General features: G+C 38.9%; 1 long non-coding RNA gene across 1 annotated transcript; it reads right to left on the bottom strand.

Annotated features, from left to right (window-relative positions):
• Nucleotides 1-10,980: 10,980 nt before the first annotated feature.
• Nucleotides 10,981-12,755, bottom strand: LOC139192676 (uncharacterized). The gene is made up of 2 exons (XR_011576932.1): nt 12,569-12,755; nt 10,981-11,221 (listed from the first exon to the last, which is right to left on the bottom strand). It is a non-coding gene; the product is annotated as an uncharacterized lncRNA (long non-coding RNA).
• Between the last annotated feature and the right edge of the window lie 2,114 nt (nt 12,756-14,869).

The raw sequence follows: 14,869 nt of genomic DNA, 5'->3' as shown, positions 1-14,869 counted from the left end.
ATCCCACATAACAGGAAATAAGAAACCCAATTATACAAGGAATCAATTATACGATTACATTCCTAAACTAAATGGTTGACTCACGCCAACAGTGTGTAGGTTGTAAAGTTAGAATAAAATCGGTGTTATTAATAGTGGGTTGTGATGAGTCGATATTATACTATATATTTTACCCTAATCTTAGTTATAATTTATTGGTTATTTTGATAGAATTTTGATACTTTGTTATATATTTTCAATGTAGGACATTCGAATTCCTCTGAAGCAAAAATTGATCAAATGGATGAATTTTGTAGTGATTCTAATTGGAGGATGTTCGTGAGTCTTTCAAGATGATTGTGTCAAAATTTCAGATTTTTCTACCAAGTCGTTTGACCGTGGCAATGAAATAAAGGCCCAGCGCACAGCTTTCCCAGATTGATATTTTTGGATGTTTTGGGCATTTTAAAGGTCAAGATGGCATGTTTTGAGGGAGATTCCTTCTGAGGATTTGTAGGGGACGTCTTCAGCTTTCAAAAGAGACCTTTTAGGACCAAATCGGAGTTAATTTGGTCAGTCAAAAGACTAATTTTCTGAGAATTCTGAATTTTAGTTCAAATAGGAAACCTTTTATTTTCTGTTTTATTATTTTATTATGTTTCCTAGTTTTATTCTAAGACCTTTTAGGGTTTTATTTTGTATTAGTATAAATAAGATATTTAGGCATTAGGGTTAAAGAGGCGAGAACACACGCACTTTGGCTTTAGAGAGTTTTTGACGATTCAAGTTTATTTTCAAGGTTGCAAACCTAACTCTAAAATTCTGACATGGTATCAGATTCGTTCCCCCAACCCAACCGTTCCAATTGTGAACAAGACTCTGACCTAACCCTTGGTATCAGAGTAACTTGACTCTAAAATGTTGACATTTTGGGGTTGTTTAATATATTATCAAAGTCTTCTTTGCAAGTAATCAAGAGTTGGATTCTTGTTTTCAACTTGTTTGTTAGTCTTGCCAGTGTATGGTGGGTGTTGCACCCATATACTTGTCTTTGTTCCCCTATTGGTATGACTCTTCATGTGTAGGTTTAGTTCAAGTGAGGAAGAGAATGTTGTCAGCTTGAAATATATTGGTGGTTCATCTTTAACTGATTAGTTTTTGAAGTCTAGTTGTCTAAGAGCATCTCCAATGGGAGCCTTATCCTCTATAAGGCTACCACATTTCTAGTTTTAGCGAGAAATTTCATCCCCAATGAGTCGGAAAATGAGGCTAGATCCATTACTGAGGCTAGCAACTTCCTTTCTTGAGTAACATAAAATCGGGCTACATCTAGCCCCAAAAAACAGGGGTCCCACAAAAAAAGTAGCAACCTATGTAAGCAAAATTCTATCACTCTTCATCTACTTGCGAATACACTTATACTCTCCTTTTATTATTTTTTTTAATTCTTTTTTTCTTACTTATTTTTCTTGCAATTTCGCTAATTAATGATTGTTTTAAATTCCATAAGAATGAAAATTTCAAATTGATTTAACGTTCATAGGCATTGATGGGTGAAATTTTCAAATATTTTTTTTTTCAAAATTGTATGATACTAATTTACCAATTGGTGCTAGATAAATTGTTGTGTTATACGTGAAAATCAAATTATTTTAGAGGGCGAAGTGGAGATTTGTTTCTTTCAATAGATGAGATTGAGATGAGAGATTCTAATCTAACCAACGATTCATAAGTAATGAAATCTAACTTTGTCACAATTTGAACTTTTTAGGTTGAAAGGTTCATAAAAAAAATTTAAGATAGCACGTCCAAAAATCAACTTAAGAAAAGCTAACACAAAAAAAAAAAAAAAAAATTCATCGCTTAATTAAATTACTACATAAATAAATATATATAGCCACATATGGAGCCCGAAAGATATAGCCCCCCATTGGGAGAGATTCTTTAATAAAGCTCCAAAAATTCCTCGGAGCTCTAAAATAGGCTATATCCACCACTTTTCCAGTCCCATATTGTAGAAAAAGATGTATAGGGTAAAAGTATATGTCATTGATACGTGAATAAGAAATATATACAAGTACATTCCTTCCTCTACAAGGTTTAATCCCTACAAACTAGGAATACAATCTCAATTAGGATTGCAATCATATCTATTACTTTGACTAGGATTCTATCTAACACTCCCCCTCAAGTTGGAGAGTGAATGTCAAGAACACCAACTTGCACATCAAAGTTGTAAACTTGTCTTTCCCAAGAGGCTTAGTGAACAAATCTGCTAACTGGTGTGCCGTACCCATATATTTGGTTGCTATAGTGCCATCTGCAATCTTATCCCGTATGAAGTGACAATCCATCTCTATGTGACGAGTCCGCTCATGAAAGACGGGATTAGCGGCTATGTGCAATGCTGCTTGATTATCACAAAATAACGCAGAAGGACCTTCTAAAGAAACGTTCAAATCTTTCAATAAATGCCAAAGCCAAACTAACTCACAAGAAGCACCTGCCATAGCCCTATATTCTGCCTTAGCTGATGAAAGCGACATGGTTTTCTATCGCTTTGTTCGCCACTAAATTAAAGAGTTTCCCAAGAAAACACAATACCCAGTAGTCGAACGGCGAGTGATAGGACAACCCGCCCAGTCAGAGTCACAAAATGCAGCTAGCTTGGTCTGGTTGTCAGAACGAAATAATAAACCTTGACCTGGAGTAGATTTCAAATAACGAACAACACGAAGCGCATCATCCATATGAGAGGTACGAGGCTCGTGCATAAACCGACTCAAAACATGCACGTAATAAGTGATATCTAGCCGAGTTATGGTAAGATAAATCAACCTTCCTACTAAGTGCCGATATTTTTCAGGATCCTTGAGAAGTTCTCCTTGATCAGATAATTTTGTATCATCCATAGGGAAAGCAATGAGACGTGCCCCCAGAAAACCATAATCCTTAAGAATCTCCAATGCATACTTCCGTTGTGAAATATAAATGCCACGTTGAGATCGAGAGACCTCAATACCCAAGAAATATTTTAATTCACCAAGGTCTTTTAACCGAAAAACGATCACGGAGAAAAGTCTTGAGAGAATCTATAGCTCTGACATCGTTGCCTGTAATCAGAATATCATCCACATAAATAAGTAATGCTGTAAAAGAAGTACCGGACTTTCTGGTGAACAATGAATAGTCAGCCTTTGATTGTTGAAAACCAGCGGAAAGAATGGTAGTAGTGAATTTTGCAAACCATTGGCGAGAAGCCTGCTTAAGACCATATAGAGATTTATGGAGGCGACACACAAGATTCTCCCTCTGTCGCCGAAGACCAGGAGGAGGAGACATATAAATTTCCTCATGTAAGTCACCGTGCAAAAAAGCATTATTAACAGAAAGCTAATGAAGAGACCAAGACTGGCTAGCAGCAAGTGCGAGAAGACAACGCACCGTAATCATCTTAGCAGTATGAGAGAAAGTGTCATGATAATCAATACCTTCAGCCTGAGTGTAAACTTTGGCAACTAAGCGAGCTTTGTAGCGGTCGATAGAACCATTAGAATTATACTTCAATTTGTAAACCCACCTACAACTAATAGGAACTTTGCCAGGTGGCAAGGTAGTCATGGTCCAAGTACCATTAGCATGTAATGCTTGAAGCTCATCAGTCATGGCACGACGCCAATGAGGATCACTGGCAGCCTCGGCAAATGAGGAGGGCTCCACATTCTGACTGACAGAATATATATAGGAAAGATGCTGGGGAGAATAACGGTGATAAGAAATAAAATTACAAATGGGATATCGCGTACCTTTTATAGAACTGGGTTGCGAAGTGGAAGATTGGTGTGGTGGCAGAATCACCTGCGAGCAAACATAGTCCTTTAAATAGGTTGGGGTTTTATGGGTACGGGAAGAGAGGCGAGGGGTAGGGGGAAGGTCAGAAGGAGAGGTGAGCGTGGAGGTGGTGGGGTCCGGGGGTAGGTGGGTGGAACTAGAGGGGGAAGTGGTGGAGGGAGCAGGTGGGGCCGTGGCTATAGTGGCGGAAGGATGGACATGGGATGTGTCGTCAGGAGAGGGAGTCGGGGATGAAGTGGCATGAGGTGTAGTAGGTGGGTGTGACGTAGTGACAGGGAGTGGGGGATAAGGAAGGTCCAGAGAAGAAGGAAGAGGTAGGGTAGGAGTGGGTGAAGCGGTATGGGTGGGTGGAAGAGTATAAGGGAAGGAATCTTCATGGAAAATTACGTCCCGACTGGTGAAGATGCGGTGAGTGGCTAGGTCATATAGTTTGTATGCCTTTTGGGCAGGAGGGTAACCAAGGAAGATGCAACGATAGGCTAAACAACCAAAGACGCGGAAGTGATCATAGGTGGGGACTTTGTTATGGAGGATCTCAAAGGGAGATTTATTTTGCAGAAGACGAGTGGGAAGACGATTGATTAAATAAGCAGCGGTAAGGATACATTCACCCTAAAATTTGAGAGGAAGATGGGACTGAAAGTGGAGTGCGCGGGCGGTTTCTAGGAGGTGCCTATGTTTGCGTTCAACAACGCCATTTTGTTGAGGGGTATGGACACAAGAAGTTTGAAGTAAAATCCCATTAGCGGAAAAAAAAGGACGAAGAGAAAGAAATTCGCCGCCATTGTCAGTACGAATGCATTGGATATGAGTATGGAATTGAGTATGGACATAAGCAAAAAAATCCTTGATTAATTGTTGAGTATCAGATTTATGTTTCATGAGAAAGACCCACGTAAAGCGAGAAAAATCATCCACAATGGTTAAAAAATAATGAGCTCCAGAAAGGGAAGATTGACGATTCGGACCCCAAATATCACAATGAATTAAAGCAAAAGGAAAAGTTGTTGAAATTGAACTTAAACCAAAAGGTTGACGAGTTTGTTTCGCCAAAGGACAAACATCACAAACATGACTAGAATCAAAAGAACAATTTAAAAATTTAGAAGCTAAAACTTGCAAACGAGGAGAGAAATGATGATCAAGGTGCCTATGCCACAGGGAAGACGGGATGGTGATGACATGGCAGAGGGGGTGACGGGAGGGAAGGGAAGAGGCAAGGGCCACCAGGTAATATAGGTCGCCACGTCGCTTACCCACACCAATCATCGCCTTTGAAACCAAGTCCTGCAAAACACACCAAGTGGGAAAAAATGTTACGGAACACGATAATCCATCTGTAAGCTTACCAACCGATAAAAGGTCCACATTAAAATTAGGGACGCATAAGACATCTTTCACATGTATAGAGGAATTTAAATGGAGAGTGCCAGTTAAAGAAATAGGTGCAGTAGAACCACTAGGCAAAGAAACAGGTGGCAACTGTGAAGGAGAAGTATTAACCAAACATGAGGCAGAGGAAGTAATATGATCTGTAGCTCCACTGTCAAGGATCCATTGACCAAGACGAGAAGCTACGGGAAACAAACCTTTGGCAAAGTCCTTATTAAAAACAGCATGAGCCTGAGGAGACGAAGGAGGGTCGGCAGCATTAGTTAGGGCAGCAAGGACTCGAGAGTGTTGGTCGGCCGAGAGATGTGGCATAGCAAGCTAAACATCATGCAGTGTGGGCTGCCTTTGCACGTGGTGGGCTGATGGAGGGACTGAAGCCGTGTGGGCCTGGGAGCTAGTAGTGGGCCGAGGATTAGCTGCATGGGTGTGACGGGCAGGAAGAGCAGCACCGTTGTTGCTGTGAGAAGAACCAACAGATGTAGAACGACGGGGTGGCTTCCACGGTTGGCCATGGAGAGGATGACCAACATGATAACCATGAAGCTTGTGGCAGGTGTCACGGGTGTGAAAATCATAGTTGCAATAAGTGCAGTGAAGAGGAGGACGGTCGGAGGAAGCACGGGACCGTCATGGCTGCTGCAGGTTGATCGGCTGAACGGAGAGAAACAATCGAACGTTGCTTCTCTGCCTAAGACACGGAGGAGCATGCTTGGTGAACGGTGGGCAGTGGGTTCATCAAGAGGATTTGATCGCGAACGGCCGAAAAAGACTCGTTAAGGCCCATGAGAAACTGCATAAGTTGCTGTCTGTCGTTCTTGGTGCCAGAAGAACAGGTGCAGTGGTCATTGTAGGAGGCAAGTTCATCCCAAAGGCCTTTGAGACGAGTGAAGTAGGCGGAAACAGATGAAGTGCCTTGAGAGATAGTGGCAAGGTCACGGTTGAGTTGAAAAATGCGAGGAGCATTGCTTTGGGAGAACCGTTCACGGAGGTCGTCCCAAACGACTTTGGCAGTAGTGGAAAAGAGGACGGACTCGGCAAGGTCAGGCTCCAAAGAATGAAGAAGCCATGAAAGAATCATATTGTTGCAGCGACGCTAGGCAGCGTCCGTATCAGGGTATTCGGAGGAGGATGGTTCTGCAATGTCACCATTAATAAAGCCAAGTTTGTTCTTGGCGCTCAAAGAGATCTCCATGCCGCGTGCCCAGGTGGTGTAGTTGTCTCCATTTAATTTTTTGGAAACAAGAACAAGGTTAGGGTGATCACAATGGTGAATATAAAAAGGAGTACTGGAATCGGAATCTCCCATGATGGAAGAACAAGAACAATAACGGCAGGAGGATGAGGCTGCCAAAAAAAAATATTAAAAAGAAGCTAGGGTTATGAAGCCTGCTCTGATACCATGTAGAAAAAGATGTATAGGGTAAAAGTATATGTCATTGATACGTGAATAAGAAATATATACAAGTACATTCCTTGCTCTACAAGGCTTAATCCCTACAAACTAGGAATACAATCTCAATTAGGATTGCAATCATATCTATTACTTTGACTAGGATTCTATTGTCTAACACATATAGAACCTCTCACTGGGGATGCTCTAACATAGTATCAGAGCTTTCTTTGCAAGCGGTCGGTCATGAGCTCAATTCATGTTTGCAATTTCTTTGTTTGTTTGCAATGTGTAGGGTGGTACGGCACTGCACTTATATGTTTGTACCTCTTACCCTATTGCTCTGCCTCTCCACGTGCAGAATTGGCATGCAAGTGAAAAAGGAAATGGTGTAAGTTTGATACACATTATTGACCCATTTTATGACAACTTAAATTTTTAGGATCTAGTGAAGATGTCTCTTACCCTATTGCTTTGCCACACCACGTGCAGAATTAGCATGCAAGTGAAAAAGAAAATGGTGTAAGTTTGATAAACATTGTTGACCCAGTTTCCGACAGTTTAAATTTTTAGGATCTAGTGATTTTCTAACAGTTAACATGTCAGAAATGGAAAACTTTTGATACTCGACCTTTTTGTGGTTATTGATTGACCAATAAAAAAGGAGACTAGTGAAAGTTGTTTGAGAAAGTACACTTATGATATATGAACTATACAAATTTTGAGTAACAAATGGCTTCTGATCTTCTTCCATTTGATAAACAACCTGTATACGATGTAAAAATTTGGATAAATTTATGGTACCTGACAAGTGGTGGTTTGTTGCAAGTACAATACCTGAAAGTATTGGTAATTACAAATTAATACGATCAAAGAAAGGCATATATTAGTTTGCCACCGCCCGTTAGACACCTCTCCACCATGTAGTGGTCGGGCTTACGGAAGCTTCGCCAGAAGCGACTGGTTGCTTCCCAATCGCCTTTTTTTAATACGGTATAGTCTTGTCTTCAGCTAACTGTCAAGTTCTCTTGTTTATCGGACAGCTTCCTTGCTGCAACTTGGTAATTTGATCTCCTTTCTGGAAAGAAAAATACGAGGTTAACATTGTCTCCTGACAATGAGAGGGAGATATTACAACGAATAGTTATTTAGAAGTCGTGGCAATATGTTTTGCAATTAAAATAGCCTGAAAATACCAAGAAATACAATCAAATTATGACTACTGAAGAAATATTATCCATTCATTTTTTATCTCTCCTTCAATTAATCTAATCTTTTTCAACTACGGTCACTAAGAGGAGACATAAAAATAGATAATTTGATCATGAGAGCATATTGGGGAATGCATTCCACGATATGGTCCGTACTTCCCTTAAAATAACGACATCATTTAAAGAATTACTACATTACATATACTCCTGGTGAGATTTAGTGAACTATCAAGACAACGTACAGTTCTGATTATTTTCATTGGTTTTATCTAGAGCAAGAAATTCATTACGGGCAGTTCGGTTGTTACCAGTGGCTAAGCTACATGAGGGTGAGGAGTGGCGGCCGCCCCTCCCCTTGTCGGAAATCAAGCCCAGGAGGGGTGGTTCCACCTTTCCGATCACGTCGGAAGTGATGAAATTCCATTTGATTTTTTGGCCTTTTGGGTTTCCCTGCTCTATCGTAGTACATGCTGATCGCGGGCTCTCTTTTTTTCCAAAAAAAAAAAGAAAAAAAACCTAGGCCAAAGAAAGGAGGAATGAAGATCTACATTTTGCAGCTTCTGGAGACTGGAAATGAAGTTCTGGCTTGTTTCTAACAAAGAAGAAGAGAGGAAGAAGAGAGAGACTTTCTCTCTCTCCCATCCCACCTCACGTGACTTTCGAGAATTACAATTTGTTTTTTTTTTTAATATTGGCCAATCAAATTGCCTTGCCTAATTGATTTATATTGGAATTTGTTTTATTTTTTTAATTATTGTCCAATTAATTTGACCGCTCTTACCATATTTTTTAAGCTACTTGTTTGACACTGTTATTTATCTTAAAATCCACTATAAATTTATATGAGCTTCAAAAAATAATTTGTAAAAGGGTTTTTATCACAAATAGTCCCTAACATTGATCAAACACATCATTTTGGTCCCTGACATTGAAAATCAATAGAAATGGTCCCTGACATTGATCAAAACCATCACAAATGGTCCTTCCGTTAAAAACTTTTTGGGCAATTTTCAAAGCTTTGTAACTTAATCGTTTCTTAACCAAATTCGACCCATGATATATCAAAATGAAGATAGGAAAGTGTAGAACAAGATTATACCTATTTTGAAGCCCAATGGTTGCCAGAGATGGCCGGAAAATAGCCTCAAATGTGACTGATCCGCGAAAAAACTGGAAAACTCGCCTGAAATGGGGTAAACTTTAAACATTCATAACTTCTTCAATACTCAACGAAATTGAGTGATTCAAAAATGAAAATCATACTTCTCAACGAGACAAAGAGAATGGTACCTTTATTGACTGCTAATTTACTGTGGTTTGACCGGAAAATGGCTCAAACTTGGTTAACCATTTTCGAGTTAGCCAATTTCGAGTTGTTTTCCGGCCAAAATAGATACTATTCTCTTAGTCTCATCGAGAAGTATGATTTTCGTTTTTGAATCACTCGATTTCGTTGATTATTGAAGAAGTTATGAATGTTTAAAGTTTACCCCATTTCAGGCGAGTTTTCCAGTTTTTTTGCTGACCAGTCACATTTGAGGCTATTTTCTGGCCATCTCTGGCAACCATTGGGCTTCCAAATAGGTATAATCTTGTTGTACACGTTCCTATCTTCATTTTGATATATCATGGGTCGAATTTGGTTAAGAAACGATTGAATTACAAAGCTTTGAAAATTGCCCAAAAAGTTTTTAACGGAATGACCATTTGTGATGGTTTTGATCAATGTCAAGGACCATTTCTATTGATTTTCAATGTCAATGACCAAAATGATGTGTTTGACCAATGTCAGGGACTATTTGTGATAAAAACCCTTTGTAAAATATTACAAACTCGTAATTTTTTTTTCCTCTTACCATCAAATTCAACAAAGTAATCAAGAAAATTTGTCAATATTTTTATATATTATATGTTTTATAATCAATGTTTTATGGATATTATAAGCTATATAATAAATAGACAATTATTTATACGGTACATAATAAATTTATTCAAATTTGCCTAGGTCCTTGCCTAAGTGTAAAGTCATGTTCATCATCTTTTAAAACTTTGCTAATTATACAGTTAAATAATAGAACTATACAACAAGAAACAGTGCTAAATCATCCTTCAAATAATATTGTTGTTCAAACCCTCCTTCGACTATTTTGAGTAGTCCAAATCCTCTTTCGAATATTTCAGTTAGTGCAAATTCTCCTATGAATATTACGGGTAGTTCAAATAATCTTCTTGCAAATCCTGGACTTAGACCTCGAATGAATTTTCACATTTTTTCGGGACCCTAAATTTTTTAAATTTCGCCCCTTCCCCCGAAAATTCCTGGCTTCGCCACTGGTTGTTACATTAGAAACCATTTTTTTATAGCATTCAATAAATGCTATAAAAAGTGTTTCATATTTTTTCCTAGGGTGAAGTACCTATTTAGTCCGTGAATTATCACCTCAATGAAAATTAAGTCCTTGAATTATTTTTTTCGGTAAAATAAGTCCGTAAATTCATTAAAAATTGCTAATTTCATCCTACTATTATATTCAAGCTATTTTATCCAATTTTTCGTCAACTTAAGTCACTTGACATACTTTAGAGTGCAATACCGCCATTTTCTAGCCTAAGAGCCCTTCACCTTTCATATAGGTTGCGAATCTAACATCTAATTTAACCTCCAAAGTTAACTTACACTATTTCTTATGAAAAACTACCAATTTACCCTCTAAAGTTAACTCCATACACTACTTCTTTTTGAAAAACTACTAATCTACCCTTCAATGTGTATAACATGTACACATTGCAAGTAACATGACTTAAATTGACGAAAAATTGAATATAATAGCTTCGAATATAATATTAAGGATGTAATTGGCAGTTTTTTATAATTCAATGACAGAATTTTCAAAAAAAAAAAAATAGTTTAGGCACCTAATTTTAAATAAGGTGATAATTTAAAGACTAAATTGGCAGTTCACCTTTTTTGCCAATGCTATACTAGACCATTGTGTTTACACTTTCTATAGCATTTTTCAATTGCTATAAAAAAATATATTATGAAATGTATTTTATATAGCATTTATTGTTTCTCCTAGCACTTCTATATAATCCATAGCATTGCCCAAATACTACAAGCATCTTTGCATAACACTTGCAAAATGCTATTAAATATCATACAATCATTGAAACGTTGTCATTTCATCAATCAATCCTTTACAACCATATAATCGCTCAATTTTTACACAACATTCATCTAAGCAAACACTAAAAATGTTTCTTTCCGATTCTTTATAATTTTCTGGTCCGTTTCATTCTCGACATCATATCTCCCACTTCTGTCAGTTCATCACTAGCCTCATTGCGATGCAAAACACTATATACTCTCTTCTATGTCCCTTTCATCCCTTACTCACTGAAAATAGTAGAAATCAAAGTCACTCAATGATGAAAATCCCTCAAAACAGACCACATATACAATCAACATGTAATTAGCACAAACAGACTATTTTTCACTCAACGGAAACTATTAAAAAAAAAAAAAACAACGAAACAACCAGAGGGAAGATATATCACTAAGTGTGGACGACAAGCACAAGATAAATCAAAACAATATAAATTGAAATCATATTTAACTAGCATATAATCAGCACAAATAGACTATTTTTCGCTCAACAGAAACTGTAAAAACAAGGAAACAACCAGAGAAAAGATATTTCAACAAGTGTGACGAAAAGCACAAGATAAACCAAAACAATAGAAATTAAAATCATATTTCAATAGTGTTAGAAACATAAATCTTGAAATAAAACACATTTCTTAATTCACAATCTTTTACAATGCAACCAAGTACGGATAACGCATTCTGCAAAACTATCAATTCCCAAGTAGCCAAATACTGAATAAGGATATCATATTCCATAAGTTAGCATTGTGAACACACATCTTATAAAACAACCAACATACTCACAATTCACAATGTTGAGAATAAGTCTCACATTGATGGAATGAGGGAACTTGCATGAGCTTATAAGAGGTTGAGGTACTCCTCATATTACCAATTGGTTTTATGGTAGAACCTTAACTTTCTTTATGGCATCAGATCACCAATCTTGGTGACTCTAGAAGCCCATTCCACTTCTGCTACAAACACAACTCAAAATTTCTCCAACAAACGCAGCCAACATGGCCGATGAAAAACCAAAAGAGGTGGTGCCTCACACATCCGATCCTCTCATCTTACACCACTCAGATGCACCAAGTCTTGTTTTAGTTTCACAACTCCTTGATAGACGCAACTGCGGTCAGTGGAGCCGCTCTATGCGCATCGCTCTTAGCGCCAAGAACAAAATTGGGTTTATTGATGGATCACTCAAAAGCCCTGCAAGCACCGATGCCAAATATCCAATTTGGCAGAGATGCAACGACATGGCCTTGTCGTGGATTTGGCAGTCTGTGCAAGGCAACATCGCTTGCAGTATACTCTACTGCAAATCCGCATCAGCAGCATGGAAGGATCTTGAGGATCGATTATCACAAGGAAATAATTCAAGGATTTATCAAATTCGACAAGGACAACAATCTGTTTCAGACTATTACACCAAGTTGAAGGCTCTTTGGGATGAATTGAGTTCATACAATGAGCCAATCGCAAGGAAACGATTCACACAAAGCAAATTTCTGGCAAGAAAAATTAAAACGAAGTCTGTCTAAAGTGGCAATCATATGCAACAACGTGCTAATACGAAAAGAGTGGGCTTACATCTTCCATATGCAAGAAAATCTTGTTTCATCAGCTTCGTATATTATCTTGGATCTCCTGCAACTCCATTTTGGCAAAGTCGTGTACCATTTTAGGTCCCTCGATAATACAAAATCTGCAAAATTAAGCTTGTAAAATTACAAGCTTTCGACAAAAAACTAAAAATCACAAGCTACCAAGTAGTATCCGTGTCATTGTTGGGTTAATTAACGTAAGATTGAATAATTAGAAACAGAGTGATGCTATTACCATCACCAGAACATTACTCAATCAGCATTATCACAAGCTTAACGTGGCTCACAGTCAAAGAAAAGTTTTAACCAATTAAAGGAAAAGAGTCCCAACGTAAATTTGTAATCAAAACAATTGCAACATATTTTCGGTAGAGAAATACTTGTAACATTCTACAATACTACTCAGTTCTCTTTTTAAGTTTTTCCTTTTGTTGACCCTAAAAACTACCAAGCCTACGTGGCGCACAGGCCGAGTAACTAATGAGCTAATTACGTCATTCGGTTGTGTGCGGGGTGTGCCAACTTGTCGGCCGAGCTCGGCCGGGGAGTAAAATGTGTTGATCTGGTATTGGGCGCGCTGCTGATTTCTTGATCTTGCGAATGCGGCCGAGGAAGGAACACGTCTCAACCTTTGGGTTCTAGAGCTTGAAGACAAGGTTGCTAGTTCTGTGAAGTTCACGGATCGTTGGTATCAGGTTCGGTCATGTTGATTATATTCGTAAGAGTATAGGCACACCGAACTGGCACCAAACTATATGGACACAAGTACTCAAAAGAGATGTATGTCTTGATGGTGAATGTGGTTCGGCCGTCAGAATGTCGAACTCTAAAACTCACTTGTGAATAACCAATCATAAGCAACTCGGCATTCAATGTGCCGAGCTTAGAAATTCGTAACACATCACTTCACCGAGAATGCTAATGAAATGACCTCTACCAATAAGGATTCGAAAATCCTTCTCGACCGAGACTTGGATAGGTAATCAGTTGGCCTCGACGCAGTGTTGTTTATCCAAACTGAAGGTGCTTTTCGGTCGGCTGATTCTATGGCACCAATGTTGTTTATCCAAACTGAAGGTGTCGCCAGTTGCCTCCACAGTGCTGTTTATCCAAGCTGAATATGTGTTGGCAAAAAAGGAAAACAAAAATCTCAAGGTTGTTGAGAGGTTTCGCGTAGAGCGAGAGTTTGCGCAGGATAGTTTGTGTGTTGAATTGGAGCTGCTTAGAATGGTGCGCTCCCTCTTCTATTTATAGCAGTGAACCTGCTCCTGGCCGAGTTAGAACCACACTCGGACTTGGACTCCTTATCCTAATCTAACTAGGACTCGGCTAATCCTAATTCAATCCGGTCTTTGAACCCACTTTCATAATGAACCAAATTCATCCCATGACTCCTAATGCCTTCAGTATTAACACCCTGGTGATATAAGGACTCAACATTCGTCTTTATCCAAATCAATATTTCTCGCAAAAGGATCTGACTGAAACCGACTATACAAGATGCCTAGCCGGCCCATGGTACCCCCGGAAGACCGTTAGTCCAAGAGTCTTGGCCCATTTTGTTACTCTTGACCCAAATTATTATTTTGGGCCTAAACACCTTTTAAATAATTTCATCAAGATAGTCATTAACAAATCAACAAAAGTCAGTGGGGGTGAGCATTTCGGGGATGGTAATTACACTTTGGAAAATAAACGTAGAGCTAACCATTTATAGAACAAGCCATCAATTTCTTGTCTCTGAACTCTACCCAGAAGCTCAATCTGCAAAATTCCACCTATGCAAAGAACTGGTTCTGGAAGCTTATATGTCTGCAAGCGCTTCTACTATGTTCGTGGCAGGAATTTCCGTCGGGGATGTTTCCTGGCCGATGAGCACACAGCTCCCCTGGAGGTTGGCGCCGGTTGAGGGCTGCTGTCGGGCTTCTGCTTTGCTGTCGGGCGTTGTCGGGCAAGTCTCGTCGGGCAAGACTCTTCGGGCAAGGCTGAAAGAGAAGGACAGCGTTAACTTTGAGAGGTTCCTTTGTAGGGCCTTAGGTGTAGGCCTTGAGGCTCACAATCAAGGTTAACATTTAGGTGCTCAGGCGTGCCACTGCCATCTTTAGCATGGCAGATGTAAAATAGCAGTCGTGCTTTAGTTGTATGTATGTATGTATCCAAGAAACCGTGTTAGTTATAACAAGTGCCTTTGTGGGGCCTTAGGTGTAGGCCTTGAGGCTTCCCATAAATAACTAAACCAGTGCTCGAACGCATCATATTAATTCTCGTGATTGTAGAAGTTTTCTAA

Source organism: Malus domestica, chromosome 16, assembly GCF_042453785.1.
Source record: "Malus domestica chromosome 16, GDT2T_hap1".
In the NCBI taxonomy this organism is placed as follows: domain Eukaryota; kingdom Viridiplantae; phylum Streptophyta; class Magnoliopsida; order Rosales; family Rosaceae; genus Malus; species Malus domestica.
This window is presented reverse-complemented; position numbering and strand designations above follow the sequence as displayed.